The sequence below is a fragment of the Pithys albifrons genome, chromosome 11 (assembly GCF_047495875.1).
Source record: "Pithys albifrons albifrons isolate INPA30051 chromosome 11, PitAlb_v1, whole genome shotgun sequence".
NCBI classification, from domain to species: Eukaryota; Metazoa; Chordata; class Aves; order Passeriformes; family Thamnophilidae; genus Pithys; species Pithys albifrons.
In genome coordinates this window covers 7,624,787-7,643,544 of record NC_092468.1, presented here as the reverse complement: position 1 = coordinate 7,643,544, position 18,758 = coordinate 7,624,787, and the positions used below count along the sequence as shown (strand labels likewise).

The 18,758-nt window shown below is 40.0% G+C and overlaps 1 protein-coding gene across 1 annotated transcript in view; it reads left to right on the top strand.

Annotated features, from left to right (window-relative positions):
- Positions 1-969: 969 nt before the first annotated feature.
- Positions 970-18,758, top strand: part of SPSB4 (splA/ryanodine receptor domain and SOCS box containing 4) — a 163,439-nt gene continuing 145,650 nt past the window's right edge. The window contains exons 1-3 of the mRNA XM_071566264.1: positions 970-987; positions 1,982-2,099; positions 3,721-3,797. The gene's annotated coding sequence lies outside the window, so the exon portion shown is untranslated. The remainder of the gene's footprint in view (positions 988-1,981; positions 2,100-3,720; positions 3,798-18,758) is intronic.

Sequence of the window (18,758 nt, the reverse complement as noted above, 5' to 3'; positions counted from 1 at the left end):
ACATGAACCATCCCATGTGGAAAGCAATTAAGTGAAATCATAGCTCCTAAACCCTCAGGGTTCGGGCAATTTTATTGTAATCCAGTGATGATTACCACACAGACTTTACTATCCATTCAGGTAATTTAGTTTACAAGCTGTTTGGAAACTCATCTTCAGTTTAAACCTGAGTGTTCCATGTCCGAACAATATTGCTTTGCTATTTTCAAATTTGGTTTCATTTATGATTGTGTTATGTAATGGCACCAAGATAATTAATCCACTCTCCATGACAGGATCAGTTTCAAAGTTCCCAGTGAAACATCTCAGTGTGAGCCCTCTGCCCCTTGTGTTACACCATAATTCTGCCCTCAGTGTTTCCTCATTACAAAAAAAATTTGGTTGAAGGGAAGACCGTGTAATATGAGAGAGCAAATTACATATGTTGCATTCTCTTCATTTCTGAGGTTTGGAGCGAGTGATCTCTGTGATTCTGCCTCCATCCAGAGCCCCAAAGTACTCTCAGGTGTCAGAGAGGTAAAGGGCAAATCCATACAGCCAAAAAGGGAGGGAAGGGTTTAATTAAATTTGCCAGCAGTGCACCGGCATCTGTAGATTACTTTCTTGGGTGTGCATAGGCTGGTAGATTGTGCTGGAGGAGACTCATTAAATCCAGCATGGGTTTGCTGATGTTCCTGGCCAGGTTCTCCTTGTGTTGATGCAGCTGAAGGACATTCAGACTCTCCTTAGAAACATCTGACCCCAGTGCATGTAAGGCTAGAATTGCCCCACCAGATCAGTGCAAGGTGTGCTTTGGTCAGGCCCTCGCTTGGTCCCTTCTCTCCAGCCCATAATCTTGCAGCTTCACTCCTGGGAGACCTCTGAACCCAGAGAATGTGTGGAAACCACGAAAAATGTGGAACAACATGGAAGGAGCCAAAAAGATCTCCATACCTAGCCAGGACACAGAGGTTGTTTTATAGACAAAGAATTAGATTTCATCCTCAGGTAAGGTGCCCTGGGCACTATGTCCTGTAATGAGACAATGAACAGAACATTTTCATCTCCTCCTTTCTCTAAGGGAATTTACAGGTGACTGACTCCTGCCTCTATTTTTAGTAATTTATTCTTTAACTTAAACCAGCAAATTAAAATAGGAGTTCTCTTCCTGGCTGACATTTGCATATTCATTAAACATTTCATTAAATTATTTCACAACATTTTTAATGATGCTCCCTGGCAGCTCAGGATGTACCTATCTTGTGGCAATCTAAACTGGCAGAGCTGTACATCACTGATTTGAAAGGGCACAGTCCCCCCCACTCCTTGCCAAAATGCAGCAGTGTCAAAGAGGGGCTGAACTTCCAATAGGCACTTTACCATTGCAGGCTGTCTTCCCTCCAGTTCCAATTTCCTTTTAAATATTTCCATATTCAGCAGCACCCAAATTATCTTCACTAGCATACAGGCACAATGGGAATGCTTATAGGTCCTGACATGTCATATTCTGATTTATATTCATGGTTTTGACACTAAGGTTTATTTTATATTTGTGTTCAAAGACTTCATTAATAGGAAATTAGCACAAATTGCAGTCAAATAATAGGAAGAATATAAAATGATGGATTAACTGTCTTTTTAATATCCGACTTGAACCCCTCTGGCAAACTCAACATTTTCTAGAAAATAACCTTATTGAATACACTGGATTATATTATATGCTCCTGGATTTTTAAGGGCATCTGTAATAGCTGGAAGATTAATCCATTCAAATGAGAAAATAAATTACAGTAGTCATTTATTGGGTTTGGCAAACTATGTGAAAGACTGACTCTTCTTGGATGTTGTGTAGAAACACATTGATTGTGTTCAAGTCAAGCACTGTGAGGTGAGATTTGTGTAATCACAAGGTAGTTGCTAAATCAAGGAAAAATAGCACAGTGATAAAACTTCATTTGTTTACTCAGCTGCCTATTGATTAATGTTTATTTTCTCATTTCAGCTCAGTACACATTTTGTGAAAAAGTTAACTGCTTGTGACAAGACAATGTATATGATTTGGCTGTAAATTAAAACTTATTTGGCACCAAACAGGACATTTGGCACTGAAAAGACTTTGGGTAAGAAATTTAGATATGACACAGATAATTAAGTTGGAGCTATATGGCTGAATATTAAAAATGTATTCCTTTAACTTCACTAGGAGTTCCGTTTTTGTCTGGTTTCATAAGTCCCTGAAGAATTTACAATTCTGGCCCTCTCTCCTAGAGATTTCATAAGTTATATAGAGATGAAAAAATGTTATAATAGAAAGTTTTGCAAACCTTAACAAAAATGAGTTCTGTTTGGCTCTTAATAGTAGGAATGAAATAGATGGCAGTAGAATAAATGTTTTATATATTTTCTTCCTCAGTTAAAATGTGCAAAAACTTAAGCTGTCAGAGATTTGTGAAGAACATAGGAGGCTTCTTTCCTACTTTCTTGCCACATCTCTAATTTTGTAAAAATACTTTAAAGACACATTGCAGGAAGTAGCATCTAGTGTTGGAAAACATATTTAGTTTTCCCAGAGGGGTTCAAATATTTAGCTTTTCCTACATTAGAATATTGCAAAGTCACCTGCAGTAATGTCACTTTGACTGGAAACAGACTCCAGGTTTTTCTCTTACATTACTCGTGCCTGTACTTGATTTTTAGTGATGATTATGGTGATATAAATAAGGACAAATAGATCAGTAACACCATCAAAGTTGACTTCAGAAGCCTCTTTGTAGCTTTTAATAAGTTGGATGAAAATCAGGTGCTACTGGGGATGGTCTGGACTTCTGATACCTGTTTTATTTATGAAGTCAGGAGTGGAATAGGTTTATCATGCAAGATCAGTAACAGTGGAATGATTTGTGAGGCTTATGAGGACTTTAAAGTTTGCTGTTAAAATCTTGCTCAGGCTCAAGAAAAGCTCTTTATGATGTTTTTAATGTGTAATGGAATATTGTGCTAAACTTGTATTTATTTTTATTATGTACAGAAACTGCAGTGACATGAGCATTTTCTAGAACTGGGAAATTAAACAGGTTATTACTCTCTATTTGAAGAAAATTAGTGCTGTCATTGCCAGGCTATTATTTCTATTCATTTTCAGTGCAGCAAATTGGTTTTGTGAGACTTTGTTACTCTTCTCCCCCACCCCCACATCTGTCTTGTCTCTGCTGAGCTTAGGTTAATGAAGGGCCACATGCATTTTGCCTATTTTAGGCTCAAAAATAAATTTTCTTGCAAAGCATATCAATGATGTTATTAATCACAGAGTGCCTTTATAATGTCTTTGTGTTAACTGTATTTTTTTTATGCTTACTCTTATGGTAATAGGCATAGTTATTCTTTGAATAACAAAGAAAATTATGCATACATTTCAAATGTCATGAATGAATCAGACTATTGTTTCCTAATGCAGTTATAAATAGTTGTTTTTTATAATAGCTTTTGAATTTTGTCAATGAACAGTGTCATAATTATTATTTAATAAAGGCAAAGAGCCCCATCATTAACAAGACTTTCCTGCAGATGAACCTCCTCTGTGTATCACTGTTCTGCAATTCTGTGTTGAAGAACAAAGAATGTTAATTTGCTCTGATAAATGCAAAAGTTAGAGCAAACAGGAAAATAAACTGCCAAGCATCTCTGATAACACTGGAATGGTTTGTTGTTACTTTCTAAGACCATCCTGTGTTTTCCTTTCAGCAGGGAGATGCTTGTGGTTGAGGCTGAGTTAAGTCTCCAAAAGAATCTCTAGGCTAGCCAAGGCTTCACTAACAAAGGTAAGTTCTGTTTAAAATATATGATCGTGTCACGACTAACAAAATACATTTTAAAGATTATTGGCTTTAATACAGATCTGTAAACTTGTAAATTCTCTAATTGTGCATGTCCCTTGTACCAATCTGTACTAATTTATATGTGAAATGCTTGGCTTTTAAGTTTATAGCATCCCCATGACATTTCTTAAGATGAAATGATGAGCAAATTTTCTGTTTTAATTCCCCTGTAAAGTGTTGTCTTAAGAAATGTACTCTGCTTTCTAACCTGGACTATGCAAAACCTGTCAGGAAACAGAATATTTGAATCTTTTAAATGCTAAAAAGGTATTTAAAAAGACAACAATATCACTTGCCTTTTTGGTGAATACTTTACCACTTACACTACTTGCTGCCCTCTGAGCCTGTTCTAGCACAGCCTCATTGGCATTTCAAACTAGTGAAAGTTTTGAGCCATCATTACATGTTAATAATTTTTTTTATTATTCCAGATATGGAATGAGTGAGGTCCAGGACAGGAATACTCAGTTTTTGGTCAGTGAAATTCTTAGATTCTGGTATATCATGATTTATTAATATTAGAGTTATTTATTACCATTTAAAAAGCACATATTCCCACTTTCCAAAGATCAAGGTCCCCTTTCTCCTACTGTAATCCTGACATGAAGCATCATACCATTTTCAAAGCAGAAAGGACATTATTTGTATGTATAAAAGCTATTTTTACACCTCAGAGGGGAAGTTATGAAGCAGACAGATGTTCATAACTCAAATTTACAAGTAAGTTCCTACCAGAAGCCAAGGCACAGATAGCTACCTGTTCCAGTACCCGTGTCCTTTGTGTTTCCATGTATGAAAGGACTGCCTTTCCATGGTGGTCTGCATTGGAATGACTGCCCAGGGATGTGATGGAGTCACTGTCCCTGGAGGTGCCTAAGACTGGACATGGCACTATGGCACTTAGTGTTACGGTCTAGCTGACAGGGTGAAAATCAGTCACAGATGGGACTCGATGATTTCAGGGTTCTTTTCCAGCCTAAATGATTGTGATACAGAAAATTATTCAGTAAAACTCCTCGTGGTCCATAATTAAGAACTTTACATACTAGAAAAGAAATGTTTGTTAAAGTGTCAAGTGTCACCCGACGCTATTTGCTATCAAAAGGGCGAGTTTAGCAGGACGATCCGGGAGGAAAATGCTTGCTGGGGACTGAGGGATGCGCTGAGCCGCGACAGCTCCAACGGCGGTGCCGGCGCGGCCGCACCAACCCCGGGGCGCGGGCGTCACTCCGCGAGGGGGGCTGAGCGAACGCGGGCCCGTTCGCTGGCCGGGACGGGGCTCGCACCTCGGCAGAGCTCGGCTGCGCCCGGCGGGAGCCTCTGCCGCGGGCACAGCCTGGCCGGCCCCCCCGGGCGGGCTCCCTTGCCCCACGGGAGGCGCAGGAGCCGCGGCGGTGCGGGGACCCCGGCGGGGCCGTGCCCGCGGCCGGTGAGTTACTGCGGCGGATCGGGACGGGCGGGGGCGCTTCCCGCAGCCCGCGGGGCTTCCCTGCGGGACCAGCTGGGGGCTCCGCGGCCGTGCCCCGGAGTGCGGAGCGCACAGCCCGTCCCGCCCGCCCGGCGCTGCTCCGCTGCACGGGAAAGTGCCCCCGACATCCCCAGGCACCGCCGCCCTCCTTCCCCGGCGATTTGCTGCTCCCTCCGCCCGTCCCCTCGCAGCGCCCCGAGGGCGAGAACGCTCCTGTCCCAAAGCCTGGTCAGCTGTGCGCTGAGCGCCTCCAAAATCTGGGGCGGAGCCACTTGATGCTGCCTATTTAACCATTCTTGTTCAAACTGCAGGCAATCAACAGTATCTGGTGTGTTTTCTTCCTGCTTTGCTTTATTGCTGCCACTTGTTATCTTTCACATATTATATAACGAAGCCTCCAATACTTTAGCGCGGAGGGGGCCACGGGTTAGTGCCCCGCTGGCACTCGGGCTGGGGGCGGTGAGGCTCCAGCTGGAGCGCTGTGCCGCACACTGCAGCAGCGCAGGATGGCGCGGGGAAGCGACGAGCCGGAGCTCCGTGGGGTATTTAAACAATGCTAATGAGGAGGCTGTGCAGCATCGCCCCGCGGTGTAACGGGTGGCCTCCTTTCAAAGGGCTGTCAGCGATAGCGTCTCCCCGGGATGATGTTTTAATGCTCATTCACGCTTGTGGCAAAATGGTATTCTTGCCGCCCCATTTTTCTCATAGCATTACACGTTCTGCTGCTTCACACTGCACAGCTTGGCGCTTCCTTCAGCGAACTGAAGATTCCATTCATAATTTTCTTCAGCCTGTCATCTCCTTAGCTGTTTTTGAGTGCTGGCAATGAAGTTACAGTACCTTAAACTTGGACTTTTATGTTGTTTTTGAAGACACAAAACACAAAGGGCTTTAAAAAGTATGTTCAGGGTAAAAGGAAACATTTGTCTCCGGTGAGTTGCAGATGTGTCTTAATGAATAATCCTGGGCTTCATTTGCCTTTTGTCACAAATACGGTTCCTATGAGATCACAGAGGATCTGGAAGAAGCAGAGACCTCTGGGTGGAGTTTTCTGATCTTGTGTTAACTGCCTTGGGAGCTCAGATGACTGTTGAACTCTCTCCCCTCTCTGGAAAGGGTTTGCAGTGCAAAGAAATAAGTCCTTTGGATTTTTGCTTTTCTGCTTCCCTGTGGGTAAAGGTCTGTGTGCCCCTTGCAATGGTTAATGGTGGCACCAGATGTGTCACCAGAGGCTCCTGTGTGGAGAGATTTCAACTTGTGTGCATTAAAACTTGCTATATAAGCCCTCCTATTCCATGGAAGTAAATGAGAGAGTCGTGTACTTAAGTAAGCACCTCTTCTAATAAATCAGAATGAGGTTTTTTCTTGATGATGCCTTAAAATAGTTTAGATGCCTTTGTACTATTAGGACAAAGAGGCTGGTGTCACTGAAAACTTACTCAGACTTACCTTACCTCTACATTTGATGTTAGTAACTTTTAATCCTTATTTAATTCTGGAAGGCTTTAGAAGTTAAATGATGTCAGAGAAGAATTTGTAGAAAAGATCAATACTTGACTTGCATTGTGTTTTGGTTCTGAGTTTGTCAAGAGAAAAGGGAATTGTGTCAGCTTTTATAGTGGCAGAAGGGCCAAACTTGAAGAGGCCAGACCTGGGCTTATTGTGCACTCTACAAGGATGTTTTTGTTGATTACAACACGTGTTTATGGTGATGCAATGACTATTTACTGAAGAGAAGAAGCAGTAGAGAAGCAGGCAGGAATTCTGTTGCTATGCTGTTATTTTTGAGCATTTTCGCATGAGCATTTTAGTAGTTGTGCAATAAATAAAAACCCCTGAATGCTGCAGTTTGACAGTGCTAGTTTCTAGCTCTTTCTGGCATGTGAGGTTGCAGGTTCTACTTCCTTGCTGCCTTGATTTCATAAGGAAGGTAGTGAATCTCCTAAAACAAGAGTAGTTTATTGTCCAGATGCAAGCCTGGGACTAATATTTTCTAGATTTTAACTGGTCCTAGAAGAATTAGAACTGACTGAGCAAACTGCCAGGTTAGTTGTCATCAGGCCATAAAAATGCTCTTTTTTCGATTACCGTTTTGGTTTTCCTTGTGTCCTTTGCTTTGGTTTATAAGCTTAGGTTTATTATGTAGGTATGAGTTCACCAACTACTGATAAAATAAATTAAACTCACATGTTAAAGCAGTGTGAAGCAAAGTAACTCAGTTTTACATCAGAATTAAGTATTTCAGTCTGGCTTTGTAAATTCGTGACTTACCAACTTTTAAAATACCAGTCCTGCATCCAATCATCTTCAGGACATCTTCAGCACTAGAAACACATAATCCCACACATTTTCTTAGTCTCCACAGATAAGTTTTGCAAGCAGTTCTCAGTGCCTGTTTCAGATGCTGAAGTGGGTGAAAGATCTCTCCAGTAGTTCAGAGCTTGCTTAAGGGAGGGTCAATTCTGAGTAAGATGCATTCACCCAGGGGTTTTAAATGATTTATCCAAATTACTTTAAATTCACTCTTAATTAGTCTAAATTAAAGTGCTGTCCCTTTGGTTTGTATTAATTTTAAAAGTGCAAAGTACTTTAATTCTAAATGAGAGCAACCATATTGGGATTTAACAAGCTCACTGGTAAGTGGCTTTGCCTAATCAAAAATGTTGTAACTTTGTCAGTCTAGACAAATCTGCACGTTCTGATGATGAAAAGACTGATCCCTCTTAAAACTGCTGGTAAAGCTTCTAATAACTTTCCCAGAAGTCCCCATCTCAAAGCCTGTTCATTGGTCATGTGTCAAGCAGCCTTAAGACAGAATTCCATAGGACAGTTGATTTTACGTGGAACAGGGGCAATGTAACTCAGCTCTCAGTGAAAGTATTCTGATTATATAGAGTGACTTTGCTTCCTGAGATAATTATTACTTGCATTTAAGGCTCTAATTTTGAGTATTTCACTGGATGTGATTCTCATAACAGTCATATGAAATATGTACTTTTAATTAAATTATTCCCGATCTTCTTTTAAGTGAATTCTTATGAGAGTTTCTCTCTCAGATCCCTTTTCTGAGAGGCAGGCTCTGATAAAATGTACACTGATGTAACTGTGTCTGTGATACCAATCAAATGTGTAAGCCTGCAATTTGTCTTCCTTTTGGACACAGCTCCTTGGGCCTGGGATCTGACCAGTACATTAACAGCAGAGGCTTCTCTCTGCTCTTCCTAAGCTTACCACGCCTGTCATGAGGAGGAACAACAGCAGCACTAACATCCCACCACGTGAGCAGCAAATCTGTTCATCCTTGGGCTTGCTGTTTTCACCACTGCAGTTAAGGAGAGATTACTTCAGAGCCGCTGCAACAATGTATAGGGATGGACCCTTTTGTTACATGGGTTTACAGGGAAAATTAGCCCTATTCCTACTTAATTTAAACATTCTTTCTTCTCAGAACATTAGAACCAGGAAGTTTTTAAGTCTTCATTTTAGTTTTTCGGCCTTTCAAAGCTTCAGTGTAGCTATTGCATTAAGCTGCAGCACAAAACAACGATTACAGCAGACAACATAAGTGTGCAACTTATCAGTTATAGCCAAATATGCCCTGGATGCTTCCTGTCTGCCCTTGAAGGAAGCCAGCTTTTTTAGTCTTTTGGGTTTGAGACAAAGGAACAAAATCACTTTATTGCACTACAGTTGGATGTTATTTTAGCAAATATGAGGAGTGCCTGAAAGACCAATTAACCTTAATATAAATAAGCTATGCTGTGTTGCATAGTGTCCTTTGTGAAGTTTGCTGATGTTTATAGTGGCTGCTCACAATGATAATTAATGTTAAAGTGCTGATTCTTGGATATATCCAAAGAGCTGTAAAGCATTCTCAAGGGATCAAGGCCCTGCAGAAGCAAAGATGATAACCTCCAGTCTGAAGGTGAGGTAGAACAGTGCTTAACCAATACCTTTCATTTCTATTTTTTTGGCTGAAAATAATATCTAGTGTAGAAATAGTTGAATGTTTCCTGATAAGCAGACAGCGCATTTTTAATAAGTCATAGATTGTTTTTTTGTGTATAATTGATTTTCCTAGAAGAATGAATAGCATGAAAAGATGGGAGATTTCCAGAGTAAAACTTATAGTGGGATGAAGTTGGAGTGAAGTGCTGTTTATTCTCCTTCATCAGGGTGACTGAGCTCTGGCAGTCTGTTCTTTACTGTCTAAGTCCTTTCTTCTGGAGTTGACCTCCTCTTGCCTACTTTGGAGAAGCCTTGAGGGGGCAGAGCCAATGGGTGCCCTTACCACTCATAGGAGGCCACTGATGTGGTTTGAGGTGCCAGCTCATCTTCTGTGTTGGCTGTGATAGAGCAGCAGATGGAAAGAAACAATGGGAATGTTTTCATGAGGCCTCTCTGGTGTGGCACAGGGCATTTAGTGGACCAATGCACAAGTGAAAGGCTGTCCTTTTTGTCTGGTCATGTTTTTACATAAGTGATGGTTTGTGTCAGAAATCAGGTGCTGCAAGTCTGGAGCTACAATTTTTAATATATTTTCATCTGTTACTCATTCCTTCTCAGTTTGTTACATATGCTCAAGTGAATTAGCATTCTTTGTCCTTCAGAATTTTCCTGCTGTTCCTTTTTTTTTCATCTTATGTCAGTCCAGTTAACAGGTCTTGCTGCTACTTAGCCAGCCTGCCTTATTCAGTGCTTATTTCTTCTCTTTTGCATAAATAACATGTATAAGTTTGTCCTTCCCTTAGGAACAATTAGAGCACTTTTGATACATGCAGGTTTCCTTGGTGCCCAGAGAATGTGAGTGAAAGCCCATGGACTGAGTGTTGTCTGCTCATGCAGGGAGCCTGAGCAGCAGTTCAGAAATGCAGTCAGGGTAGGGCTGTGTTTAACATTGAGGGGCAGAGGTTCCTGCAACAGCAGATCCTGTGCAAATTGGGTTTATCAAAAATGGTACATAATTCAATTACAGCTTGAATGATGTCTGTTTCTGTCTATAAAGTCAAATAACATGTTATTGACTCTTCCTGGGTAATTTCATGGTTTCTTCTTCCTTCCCCATATCTCACCTGGACAGCTGAAACAGGTTTAACACTTTTATCTCATTATTTGTTCTGTTGACAGCAGAGGTGATACTTGCAGAAGAAAATGAGCTGCATGCACTTTCCTCACAGAGAAATACCTTAGACTTTTCTCCTTTCCTCTGACTTCTTATGCAAATAGGGTTTTTTTGAGATGTCTTTTTGTTTTGGTTTGGTTTTTTTTAATAAGAAATTGCTTGGTGCCATTTTCTCTGCTATGATCATAAGTAGAAGAAAACAAACTGGGAATTGCCAAGTTCTAGGAGTGTTTTTTTCAAGAGTGTTGACTACTTAGGACTATATGAGCAAAAGTAATTTCCCCAAGAGTTCATTCTGTTGTCAATGGATGACATGTGCAACATTCAACCTGTAGTTTCTTGATTTTTTTTATGCCCTACTTTGTTACTGAAGTGTATTTTGAATGGTCATCTTAATTAGAGGTGAAAATACCCATCTATATATCCTTTAATTAGGTGTAGATGTGTTTGGTGTGAACACACAGAGCATGCATGTTATGTTTATTATTGAAGTTTTACAAATAATTCTTTTTTTCTTCTAGGATATGACTCAAAGCATGTGCTTTTATGAAATACTGCCACTTCTTGAGCCATTCCAATACCTTAATCCTCTTAAAAGTTAGATCCTTGAGGAACTGTATGTGCCTGCAGTGATGCACCCTGAGATGGCCTTACTGGCTCAGAGCATGTGGAGTGAAGTTAAACATGTATAAATTTTGTAGCAATGAAGACAGTTGTAATATCCCATATCTATTTGTTAGAGGGACTTGCTGCTCAATAAGTAATTTGTGCACCAAGTTATTAGTCTATGTGAATAAAGCTGTTGAAATCTTGACTTTTAAGTGCAAGAGAAGTAAGAATTATGAGTTAATGTTCACAGATCAAGATATGTGAAGATTTTCGGGTTCAGACGAATCACCTTGTGGTGGATTCAGATGATTGCAGTGCATTTATTTACTCTATAAATATCTGAGTGTTCAGATTTAAATGACTTTTGGGAAGTAGAATACAGGAAAAATTAATGAAAATAAAACATTCACTTCTGAAAACTGTACATCATGAAATATTCATAGTTGTTCTACAGATAGGATATAGTTTATGGAGAGGAATAAATAATTTTGTTGCAGACTTTGCAGCTTGATGTCTGCTGATTAACACTGGAATGTAATTATTCGACATTTTTAGAAGGCATGATACTTTGGGATAGCAGATATGGATGGTTTTGGCTGAAAAGGAGAATTCCCAAGGATGAGGATGCCCTGCCAGCATTCTGTGGGGTCTCTGCTGGTGACTAGGATGAGAGTTGGAAAAGTACGTTACTGTTTCATTTCCTTTTTCGCCATGAGAAACATTTGCTACTTTAAATACTCACTATACTCAGTATCCTGCCCTGGTTTTGACTCTGTTTCTTACTATCATTCATTAAAATGCTTTTTAGTAAAGATAATCTGGAAAGATTGCCCAGTGGATGCACTACTACTTGAAGCTTCTGTTAAATAGAGCCATTAGCCTTACCTGGCTTCTTTTCTCTGCTTGTCAGCTCGATTACAGGTTACCAGTGCAAAAGAAAATGCTCTTCTTAGTGCAGTGGAAGAGTGGGACATGTTAGCACCTGCTCTTAACGGAGTTCCTCTTCTTACTGCTGCAGAAACCCACTTGGTTTTAGAGAACAAGTTGGTCTGTATCAAAGATATCCCCATTTCTTTGAAATTCAGTTCAATGTATGTTAGACTAGAATACTGTGTCAATTCAGGTGCTGAAATGCTTTCTTGTATCTCGTGTGGTTGTTTAGCAATGTTATTTCTTCCTCTCCTGTAGTCTAGATTGTCAACAAACTACTGCAACAGAAATGCTCTAAGAATGCATTTATTCTGCTACTCATAAGGAAATTGCAGTACAGGTAATTTGCAAATGAATATACTTAAAAATTCTTCTCTTCACATCTTGTACTATTGATCTCACAAGCCAGTGTAAGAGCCAAGTCCTTGTTCAGGGTATTCTTTTGAATAAGGAGGAAAAGTGAAGAGGCAGTAATTGCAGCTGTGATTATCTGTGGTTAATTTGAAACACTTTCGAGAACACCTTAAAAGGCTTCTGAAAATCAAGGTGACTTGGTGTTCAAGTACCAAACTTACGTATGAAAATGGCATTTAGGCACCTGAAACATCTGGAATGCAGAGTTATAAATGTGTTTGTATTAACTTCAAAAAAAGTTTTGGCACTGACCTGTAAACCCAGAATTAATTTTCCAAACTGTGGACTGTAGAATCATTTGTACATATCTAGAAAAACTTGTAAAATGTAAACTCTGTTGTCTTTATGCCTTTCTTTGTTTCAGAGGTGTCTAAGGTCTGGTCATGGATGCATTGGGAGTTGCCAGAGTTCAGTGGCCTGTGGGGATTTTGCAGCAGAAGGGGAAAAGAAAGAAGGGTGTTTTTTGGTCATGTTCTTTTCTTCCTCACTGAGCTTCCTTTAAGTCATGTCTTCTGATAAGCATCTTAAATGGAACTTTCCTAATGAAGGGACTGCACCTCAGGTGCTAAAGGTTCCTGTGGCTGCTGGAGAGCCTGATTTCTTTGCCTGGGCTCAAGAGATAAGAAAATTGCTGTGTTGCCTCACACTAAGTTCATGCAGTTCACTCAATTAAGTTCATTCAACAGAAGTTAGGGAATCAAATAAATAGTAGTTTTCAGCTCTCTTTGGCCCAGCACAGGGAAAAAAAGACTCCAGCATTTGTTTTTAAAATGAATATCAAAGTTGCATTATTTTATCAGAAAAACAATTATGTCCTTAGCAAAACAAGTGTGACTTTATTGGAAATTAGTACATATTTGAAGCAAAAGCTGGCTCTATTTGGGATTGTTATTCTGGCAAAAGTTTCATTGCTATGTATATTCCCTGTGGCAGAAAGGAAATCAGTGCATGTGGTGAGTTCCTGTTACCAAGAGGTGTACTTTAAAAATAACAGTTGTTTTCATGGAAGTATAAAGTTTTATAATCCCTATATATTTAATCATTTATTTTTAATGAAACAGATGTGCTGTTAATGCTTTGCTGTGAATGTGCTGATAGTGAAACTGCAGCAGCCTTGGTGAGCTGTGTGTGTGTATGGGGGCAGAAAATATGCTCAGAGTATGTTGCATTGTTTCTTCTCCTTGGTTACCTGCCTCAACTTACTTTAATTTTTAAATTATCCTTTGTTTAACCACTTTTTCCCCGAAGTATCCTGTATACTCCTTGCACCTCTGTGTTGTTACATTTCAGTTCATCTGTTGACTTTGCAGAGTGGGGGGTGAGGGGACCTTGCTCAGAGTTTTAGAAAGTAAATGAGGATTTTGGCCTTTCCCTTTCTGGGGACATGAGTGGTGCCTTCTGTGGAGCCTGGTTTCTTCTTTTGTCTGGGTCTCTCTTTGCCAGTTTGAAAAACTTCTCTTGGAGTTTGAGGTTATCCCAAACACCTGGGGAAAGACTTGAGGATGTGTGTGCTCTGTTGTGTGAAAAGACTACTCCTCCAGTGACACAATCTGGCCTCAAATATTACAGGCTTTACAAAGTTACTTATACAACTTTTTTCACTAATACATATTTTTGACTTGCAGGCTTGTCCATCAAATCTGTTTTTCTAAGTCCTGTGAAAGCTTAGCAGAATTCTTCAGTTACTACATCAGTATCTTTTTCTGCTTTGCTTAGTGCATATACATGAAAGACTTCAAGAATTTCCATGTTCTGTTAATTCACTTGAAGTATTTTAAGGTTCACATTCAGCATAAATGCAGCCATTAGCTGACTTAAATGTCCCCCTTGTGGCTGTATTTGTTTTTCTTAAGGTTAAGTTTTTATACAGAAAAATCCCCAAACTAATCTAATTCCTTCAAGTAAGCCAGACTAAAGTGTGATTATTTATTGCCTTTGAACTGTTACTTCCATTTATGTAGGGAGGATACAGATATTGTTGTTTCATAGCAAGTAGGTAGAGATAAAAGCTGCCCTTAGGTTCTAGCTGAAGTTCTCTACTCTATTTGTGTGAAAGTAGTTGGAAATGCACCACAAAAATTTGCTTTATGTCCAATAAAGTATATGCATCCAAGGCATGCACTACAAACATGATTAAGGTGTGAATACCAAACTTTTCTCCTTTCCTGGAGTTACTTATGGTGGTCAGAAATACAGAGGGTAAGTGGCAAAATATTATAATTATGCAACTAATACAAAATCACTTTCTTCCACAACAGTAATAAAGCACTGTCAGCCCAGTGGCTTGACAGCTGTTGATCCTGAATTTTAGATATAACTCAATTTTGCCTCTTACTTTGAGGACTTTGAATTGTATCTGCAAGTATTTCCAGGTCCAAATAGCATTATCCAGAAGTTGGTTTGTTGTTTTTTTGTTGTTGTTGGTCTGCACTGTGATATGTAGGCTGTATTTCACCCCTGCTGAAATCAATAGGACCTTTTTTTTGTTGACCTCAGTAAGTATTGGATTGGGCCCATAATTTACACTTGCAAATAATTGTGGGCACAAAATGACATCTCAGGAATGGAGGCAATTCCTCAAAACCAGGCTGCCTTCTGCTTCTGAGGATTTTTGGAGGGGAATTCAGGAATAGGCTGTGTTTTTCCATTTATTCTCTGGGCTTGTTAGAAACACAGTAATTTTCAGACATTGTTGGGTCACAGTGACTTGATAAATAGTTGCTCCCTTGAAATGAAAGCTTTCTCTAGAGTTAGGGGGAGTTCTGCTCTTTTGCCTTCTGTGATGAGTCACAAGGACCTTCACCAGAAAGAAATTGCTCCTTTAGGGTAGATGTGAGTGGTTTCGAGGTATTACTTGGGTTTGCTGTTTGCATTCCCATCAGGCCACAAAGCAGGTGATTCTTTCTGGCAAATGGCAGCATAACTAGCTCAGGTGTGATCAAAAGGGTAAGGGGCAAATGGCTCCTCCTTGTGACAGAAACAAGGTGGGTTTTGTTCTTTGAACCTTCTCCCCACTAATTCAACCATGAAACTGTAATAATGTTGGCAGTAGGTTTAGCTGGCAGACATCAAACATTTGCAGAAGCAGAAGAAAAGCCTCAATGTGCAGATTTAAATGTTTGCAAGACAAAAATCCAGTGTATTTCTAATAGACTGTTTACCTTAGATGAACCAGAAAGTGATTGACAACTTGAAGTCATACTCCAGAAAATATTTGAAGTACTTCTTTATTCTCAAGTAGAACTTTATTTAGAAACACTTTATTTGGAAATATGCTCTGGTAGAAATTTCAAGATTTATCGATGACCTTTAAACAACAAGCACAGGATCAGTGAAAGAGGCAAATGGTTTGATATCTCCCCTGTGCTGGAGTAGAAAGAATTACAGTTAGACAAAGTAGACCTTCTCTGTACAATACCAGTGGGCCTGGAGCATTAGGACTGATGCTTTCTGGTGTTCTCTGTCCTTTGTGACCTTTATATAGTTCAGGAGGAATTCATAGTGAAATGTTTATCCTCTAGGATGGGCTCTGAATGGCTCCTTTAAAGACTATTAAAAAGTCTTATTGCAAGTTAAAGGAAGGAACTTAGTGTTCTACAAAGCATAAATACCTGCAGTTCTCTTTGCACTGTCATTTGCCTGCATTAATTCAAATCATGCAAGAGAAGCAGCACTGCCTTTGTATATAGAGAATAAATAACTGTCAGTGTTGGGACTTTCTGGAGTTTTCTTTGCAAATCCTCAGTGTTCACAAGCATGTAATTGGAATTACTTTCATCATACTTAGTGCTTTTAAGCTGATCTGTAATTATTACTGGCAAGCCTGAAGATCTGGTGCTTTGCACCTTGGTTGATGCAAATCAAATTCTGCTTTGCCATGGGGGAGTTTTTTGTGTGTTTTCATATTGCTCTTTGCTTGTTCACAGCTGTGAAGGATATAACCTTGGAAGAAGTCCAGGGACTCTACATGATGATATGATGTGGTTTTCACACATAACATGCGGGTGTAGAAGTCAATACCTATAGATTATTTAGTCTATTGCTTCTCCTGTCTCAGTTTTCAAAGGTCAGTTAAAGCTGGTGCTATCTTTAGTTGAGGTAATTAGGGTGATGAATATATAATTTTTAATTATTTCTGAGTTTTTTGGAAATGTCACGCTTCAAAAACAATGTGAGTAGCAATGTCAGTATATTTAAATGTTATTAATAGTTGAGGCATCAATTACAGATGGCTCCTTCCCAAACTGACATGCAGAAGGAAACCAGGACAGCCCTTTTAGATTGAAAAGGCTGGCCACAACATACAGCTGTGACTCTGTCAGGGAATTGAACTGAGTTTGCTAGACAAAAATCATTGTAATCTTGCAATTTTGGGAGTTAAATGTGATGAAGAAGCTACATTTCAAACCAAAGTAGTGTGCCCATTTAATCTTCAAATATAGCATGGCCACACTTTACCTGTCTGAAATGCCTTTAGTGTACTCACCACTGTTATCTCCCACCCACTTTGGGAAAAGACATTCACCTGAGAGAGAGGAAAATCCTGTTAGACTACTTAATAGTAAAAAAAACCCTGAGCACAGGAGTTTTAGACTTTCTTCTCTCCTCTATACCACTGCTAGGAATACTTTTGGGATTCCATTCCTGGATGAAATCAGATATACTCAAATTCCTCAAAAGTTTGAAAAGGACATTGTAGTGTCTCACAGTAATGGAGAATATGATCCTTCACTGTCTTTGGAATGGAGCAGAAGTATTTAGGGAATAATGTGACAGTGTATTGAAGGAGAATAAACCCCTGAAGGTATATGCAAATGGTGAGCACTGTGCTCTGGAAGAGTCAAAATCTGTTCCAGCAAAGGCAGCTGCTCTTTCTGCCTGCACAGGGACACTTTCAGCTCTGTGCTGATCCTGAGGGTCATGGGGATGAGCCCCAGTGTGCTCAGTGCCTCAGTACAGGACCAAATTCCCCAGCCGGGATGGATCAGGAACAGTGGCAGCCAGTGCTGCAGTATCACATTGTCTGTTAGCTCTGTCTTTTGTCCTTTACGACATCATGAAATTGCATTTGCAATTTTCAGATTCGCCGTTTCAGGTTCTGACTCCCAAATCCCACGAGCCCAAAGGAGGGAAGTGAAGGGAGCCTGCAGTGCTGTGCAGACACAGAGCAAAAATCTGTCATGTCCAATAACTCAGTGCTGGCTGGACTGTTTGGCTGAAGGCACCGGGACTGCGAGTGCATAGCCCCATTTTGGGGTTTGGTTTGGGTTTTTCCTCAGCTTTGTTATGTTCAGAAAGGGCAGGGGAGGAAAGGGCACAATGAGGAGCTGTGTTATGGAGTTCAGGTGTAAAGTTTTCCAGATACAAGAGGCCAGAGACATAAGATGCTGTGATTACTCCAGGGCACTTTGACTCTTTGGTTCCCAAGTGTATCTTTTTGAATTTGGCTGCAAAATTGTAAAAGGCCCTGTTAAACAGTCCCAGTTTCTATACAGTTCAAAGCAACAATTTGGTGTCTTGGGGGGTTGGAGTTTAACTGGTTGGGTTTTTTCCTACTGTCTGGCTTAAGGAAATTTTACAAAAATGAGTTGTGGTATATGAGCCAGTTTGGTAAAAACAAACACAAAATGGATGAACAGTTTGAACTGTCAAAATCAACTGTCCCTGTGGGCACTCCTTACAGTGTCCTTTGAAGAGAAATGTGCTGTGAAATGCAAGCTATGCTGTAGTTTGTGGAAGGAACCTGCACTCAGTGTTTGAGAATGTTTTTCTAGTTTTTTCCCTTGTTTCTAATGGGAAATTAATTCAGCACAACTTTTTCTCTTTCTTCCTGTGCACAGTTAAACTGGTCTGTAGAGGGTATGTATACCAGACTGGCTTCCTGGGGCAGAACTAATCCAATCATTTATGAGTTCAGCAGATGTTTTTGCTTTTCAGGCCAGGTGTAATCTCATGCAGCTTTTTTTTAATTCTTCCCTGGAGTAAACACTAGCTGGGCTAATGGCCAAAAATTTAATTACCTTTTTTCTTTTTTCCTATTTTCCTTCTAGATGTGTATAGTGTCACTTTACATCAGAATTCCCCTCTTTTAGGAACAGTATGATGAGGCATCTGCTCATACTTCTTGCAGAAAATGATCACTGTTGCTTTCCCTTTGCAATAGCATTTGCTGAGATGATTGTTTGGAACAGCTGAACTGGTGGGTTTTGGTCATAAAGACTTGTGTTGCATACTCTAATGAAGGTGTTTTTTGTTGTGTTCATACTATTGTCTGCTTACACTGCCAAGGACTTAATTTATCATTTCTTTACCATGGTTTTACTCTGAAGTCAATGTAGGATAGAACTTGGGTCAGAACTAA